Consider the following 6,508-nt stretch of genomic DNA (forward strand, 5'->3'; position numbering starts at 1 on the left):
TGAATTCTTGGCAGAATATTACAGTCCTTATAATATTAAACTATTCAGTCTTATTTCAGAACTTGTATTATTTAGTAAAGATTTTTGGAAATGTCTCATAATTTTGATTCACATTATTTTTTATGGATCAAAAACTTTTAAAGATTATATTTACATCTTGCATCTGAATATGTTATAACTACAACTCTTCAGTATCAATAGATTTTTTAATCTTTATTGAAATCTGATTGATGTGCAAGAAGCTCTATATATTTAGTATATACAACTTGATTTTGGATATAAGTATATAACCATGAAAACATCTCCACAATCAATGAAATAAACATATTCATCACTTCCAAATGTTTCTTCCCACTCTCTTTAACTATTTGTGTGTGTGTGGGTATACGTCTGTGAGTGATATGGATACAAAATAAAATCTATTTTCTTAGAAACTTTTAAACTATAGTTAAGTATTGTTAACTATAGTCACTAAACTGCAGAGTGGATCTCTAGAAGTTCTACATAACTGAAGCTTTGGACTGTTTGACCAATACCTTCATATTTTCTCCTATCCCCAATTCCTGGCAACTACCATTCTCTTTGCTTCTACGAGCTTGACTTTTAGATTCCTTATACATGTGTGATTATGTAGTATTTGTCCTTCTGAGTCTGGCTTATTTGACTTAGCATAACATCATCCAGATAGCAAATGGCAAGATTTCTTTTTTTTAAAAGTCTGAATAATATCACTATATGTTGATACCACATTTTCTTTATTCACTTGCCTGTCACGAGGAAATAAAGGTTGATTCAATACCTTGGCCATAGTTAATAAGGTTGCAATGAAATTGGGAGTCCAGGTATGTCTTTGAAATACTGATTTTCTTTCTTTTGGAACAATACCCAGACATGGGATGTCTGAACGATATGGTAAGTCCATTTATAATTTTTTGAGGACATGCAATACAGTTTTCCACAGTGGCTGCATCAATTTACATCCCCACTAACAGTCTACAAAGTTTTCCTTTCTTCACATCCTTTAAATATTAGTTTATTTGTTGTATGTTGTTTTGTATTATTTTTGTTTTGTCTTCTAGGAGCAGCCATACTTAAAGCTATAAGGTGATATGTCATTGTGGCTTTGATTTGCATATCTCTGATGATTAGTGATATTGAGTACCTCTTCACATACTTACTGGCCAAATGTCTTCTTTGCAAAAATGTTTTCAGTTATTTTGCTCATTTTTAAATTGGGTTGTCTGTTTTCAGCTACTGAGTTATAGAAGAGGTGGTCTGTAGGCCAGTTGTTGAGATCCCTGCACTGATTGTTGAGAACTCCCGCCATTCTTTGTTCTTAGTTACCCCTAACAAACTAGTTCAGCTGATTCCCTTAGACTCCTAGGCGCAACGCATTAGAAACAGACTTTTTGGGTAGTGTTCTGAAACACTGGGAGGTCAGGTACCCACTTTGCCCCCTATTTTCTCCACAGGATATGCCACAAAGGGCTCTCTCTCTCTCAGTGCTGAATTGAAAGGAGAAAGGTGACTGAGGTAAAATGAAACTGCTCTTAACCTTTTCAATGCATCTTTTCATTTCTGTGTTCAACTGCAGTGCTATAAGGGAGACTCATAAAGGTATATTAATCCATAGACAGTTAACAAATTGGTGTTTTGTTGGAACATGAGGACTGAGACGTCTTATTCCACCGTTTTGCTGATGTTACTCTCAACAGAATTTTTAACAAGCAATTTTCACCCCTTTGATTATTTATAACTGTCAACATTGATTACAGGGATATTTAAAAATTCTTCATTGGATATAATGTATTCATGGGAACTGAACAGTTTCCTATGAATATTTTTAAATAAATTCCATCATGTATCATCTTTTTAGGACCACTTTCTGTTCCTCTGAGAGAACACACACACACACACACACACACACACACACACTGATAGTATGACTTAAGGTTAAAGAGCTTACTATAATTATTTAGCAATGTATCACATAACCTGAATGTGAAAAAAGCCATTCTCAAACTATCTATTCTTTGATTCTAAAGTCATAGAAATTGTTCAAAATATCTATGGAGGTATATCTACTCATATCTTGTATAATTTGTAATACCCCTGACATACAAAATATCAATCTGATCAACATTAAATTGTAAATTTCAGCTAGTTAGTGAAAGATCTCCATGTTATTCATATTACTAAACCAGTTTTTCCTTAAATAATAAGAAAGCTGACACCTTGGGCAAAAGTGATTTTCTGACTGAACCAAACAGTCAACATCCCTGAGATCTTTACTGGAACATCCTTCAGAAAGTCTTAAAACTCAGGAGGCAGCCTTACAGTATTACAAAAGACATGTACAGTCCTTTTCCATAATTATTCCATGTTATATCAAGGAGAAGGAAGTATTAAGCACTTTCAAATGATGCTAAAGAGTTAAGTGAAACAAGACAGACAAGTTCTACTGGATTTTGTCCTATAGCAGCCTTTGGTGAGCGAAGCAGGAGTTGTTTTTTTGAAAAAATGAGGAGCCCTATATTAGAGATAAGTAAAATGAATAAATTACAAAGCAATCACATCTATATTCAAGGATATTTGATGTAAGTAACCAGTACATAATTCAAAGAAAAAAGTTATCTATTTCCTAATATTACTAAAAGTTCGGTGACAAATCTTCTGGCAAACTACAATTCAAGACTTCATATTATGAGATGATAGGTCTAATTCTCTCTTATTTCAGCTCTCCTCTCCTCTAATTATTACTTGATAACTTCATAGCTAGCTATCAGAAGTGCAGGCTTACATTCCCTTAAGTTTAAGGTCTGGTGATGAAACAGACAGTGCCTCTTTTAAAACTGAGAACATTATTAGTTTTGAAAGTCTCTGAGACAAGTAGTCATTTCTAACCAAATACTCTGAAGAGTATACAATGCTTTGACCAGTCAAGCTGTGTTCACACATTCAACTCTGAAGTCAAAGAAAACCATCAACTCCACATGAACCATATTTGTCAGAATAGAGTAACAGTGATTCCCCCTAGGAAAATTCCAATGATGTTATCAATGTTGAATCCTTGAGTACATTTTTTTATTTCAATAGACAAGATATAATTGGAAGAGGGGGCATTCAAAGGATTGGAGGAGGATTTGGCATTAGTATGAGAGACATAGTCTTTATTATAATTGAAGAACAGAAGAAATTAAGTGAATTCAATAAAAATAGTTTTGCACATTTGTGAACAGATTTAGCAGTAGACCAGACGTTCTCCTAAGTGGAGTACAGTAAGTAATAGCAGTGAGGGCTCTGAGGTTTAAAGAATGTGAAAAAGGCTAAGAACATTTGAAGATTATAGCAGAGTTGTGTGCACATACACAATAATATATTTCCCAGGAACAGTTGAAGGTTCAATTAAGATACTAAAGTATGATTTTTGAGTAAGTTTCCTCTTGCTTATTGTGTGATTCATTCCAGCAGAACTTCCCCGTTCAAGTGCAAGTTAAGAAAAACAATAAGACTCTTCTGGAATGTTAAGGGTTGTGAGACACGGGAAACAAAAGACAGAAGGATAGGATGGCTTAGTGAATATATTAACATGATATGCAATCCCAGCTACAGAATACAAACTGAATAAGTGAGTAATGTATTCAGTTCAGTTGAGTTCAGATGCTCAGTCGTGTCCAACTCTTTGCGACCCCATGAACAGCAGCACACCAGGTGCCCCTGTCCATCACCAACTCCTGGAGTTTACTCAAACTCACGTCCATTGAGTCAGTGATGCCATCCAGCCATCTCATCCACTGTCGCCCCCTTCTCCTCCTGCCCTCAATCCCCCCCAGCATCAGAGTCTTTTCCAATGAGTCAACTCTTCGCATCAGGGGGCCAAAGTACTGGAGTTTCAGCTTTAGCATCACTCCTTCCAAAGAACACCCAGGACTGATCTCCTTTAGAATGGACTGGTTGGATCTCCTTGTAGTCCAAGGGACTCTCAAGAATCTTCTCCAACACCACAGTACAAAAGCATCAATTCTTTGGCACTCAGCTTTCTTCACAGTGCAACACTCGCATCCATACATGACCACAGGAAAAAGCATAGCCTTGACTGGACGGAACTTTGTTGGCAAAGTAATGTCTCTGCTTTTGAATATGCTATCTAGGTTGGTCATAACTTTCCTTCGAAGGAGTAAGCGTCTTTTAATTTCATGGCTGCAATCTACAACTGCAGTGATTTTTGAGCCTCCAAAAATAAAGTCTGACACTGTTTCCACTGTTTCGCCATCTATTTCCCATAAAGTGATGGGACCAGATGCCATGATCCTAGTTTTCTGACTGTTGAGCTTTAAGCCAACTTTTTCCCTCTCCTCTTTCACTTTCATCAAGAGGCTCTTTAGTTCCTCTTCACTTTCTTCCATAAGGGTGGTGTCATCTGCATATCTGAGGTTATTGATATTTCTCCTGGCAATCTTGCTTCCAGCTTGTACTTCTTCCAGCCCAGCATTTCTCATGATGTACTCTGCATATAAGTTAAATAAACGGGGTGACAATATACAGCCTTGATGGACTCCTTTTCCTCTTTGGAACCAGTATGTTGTTCCATGTCCAGTTCTAACTGTTGCTTCCTGACCTGCATATAGGTTTCTCAAGAGGCAGGTCAGGTGGTCTGGATTTCTCATCTCTTTCAGAATATTCCACAGTTTATTGTGATCCACACAGTCAAAGGTTTTGGCATAGTCAATAAAGCAGAAGTAGATGTTTTTCTGGAACTCTCTTGTTTTTTCCATGATCCAGCGGATGTTGGCAATTTGATCTCTGGTTCCTCTGCCTTTTCTAAAACCAGCTTGAACATCAGGAAGTTCGCGGTTCACATATTGCTGAAGCCTGGCTTGGAGAATTTTGAGCATTACTTTACTAGCGTGTGAGATGAGTGCAATTGTGTGGTAGTTTGAGCATTCTTTGGCATTGCCTTTCTTTGGGATTGGAATGAAAATGGACCGTTTCCAGTCCTGTGGCCACTGCTGAGTTTTCCAAATTTGCTGGTATATTGAGTGCAGCACTTTGACAGCATCATCTTTCAGGATTTGAAATAGCTTAACTGGAATTCCATCACCTCCTTAGCTTTGTTTTTAGTGATGCTTTCTACGGCCCACTTAACTTCACATTCCAGGATGTCTGGCTCTAGGTGAGTGATCACACTATCATGATTATCTGGGTCGTGAAGATATTTTTTGTACAGTTCTTTTGTGTTTTCTTGCCACCTCTTAATGTCTTCTGCTTCTGTTAGGTCCATACCATTTCTGTCCTTTATCAAGCCCATCTTTGCATGAAATGTTCCCTTGGTATCTCTAATTTTCTTGAAGAGAACCCTGGTCTTTCCCATTCTGTTGTTTTCCTCTATTTCTTTGCACTGATTGCTGAGCAAAGCTTTCTTATCTTTTTTGCTATTCTTTGGAACTCTGCATCCAGATGCTTATATCTTTCTTTTTTTCCTTTGCTTTTTGCTTCTCTTCTTTTCACAGCTATTTCCAAGGCCTCCCCAGACAGCCATTTTGCTTTTTTGCATTTCTTTTCCATGGGGATGGTCTTGATCCTTGTCTCCTGTACAATGTCATGAACCTCATTCCATAGAACATCAGGCACTCTATCAGATCTAGTCCCTTAAATCTATTTCTCACTTCCACTGTAAAATCATAAGTTATTTGATTTAGGTCATACCTGAATGGTCTAGTGGTTTTCCCTACTTTCTTCAATTTAAGTTTGAATTTGGCAATAAGGAGTTCATGATCTGAGCAATGTGTTCTCACTAAGTCGCTTCAGTCGTGTCTGACTCTGTGTGACCCCATAGATGGCAGCCCACCAGGCTCCCCCATCCCTGGGGTTTCCAGGCAAGAACACTGGGGTGGCTTGCAATTTCCTTCTCCAATGCATAAAAGTGAAAAGTGAAAGTGAAGTCACTCAGTCGTGTTCAACTCTTAGCGACCCCATGGACTGCAGCCTACCAGGCTCCTCCACCCATGTGATTTTCCAGGCAAGAGTACTGGAGTGGGTTGCCATTGCCTTCTCTGGAGTAATATATTAGGGCTACTTAATAGAGTGAAATTTATCCAATGAATTAGATTCTAGATTTTATAAATTATAGGTATATTTTCAGTTATTGAAGGAAAAAAAAAAACACAGAAAGACGGGATGCGATGTTTAGGAAGCAATATAAGCTTGTTAGTGATACTGAAATTAGGAGGTTTCTGTTGACAACAAGTGTTTTTTAACAAGTCAGGGACTGATGGCTAAAAAGGACAAAGGTAATAAAGCTGAAGATTGGATGACATGGCCTACATTTGAGATAGATAGTGGAAACGGTGCCATATAGGAGGGCCAGGTTTTACATACTACAAGGAAGAGATTTAGAATTTAGGATAATTTTCTGGTAATACACCAGGAGGAGAAAGTAGAAAGAAATGGGAGGAAAGAAGTGACAGATGGAGTCAGAGGCAATTCAGTACTTATCATTATGAAGCTG

This window comes from Bos taurus, chromosome 6 (genome assembly GCF_002263795.3).
Source record: "Bos taurus isolate L1 Dominette 01449 registration number 42190680 breed Hereford chromosome 6, ARS-UCD2.0, whole genome shotgun sequence".
NCBI lineage: Eukaryota > Metazoa > Chordata > Mammalia > Artiodactyla > Bovidae > Bos > Bos taurus.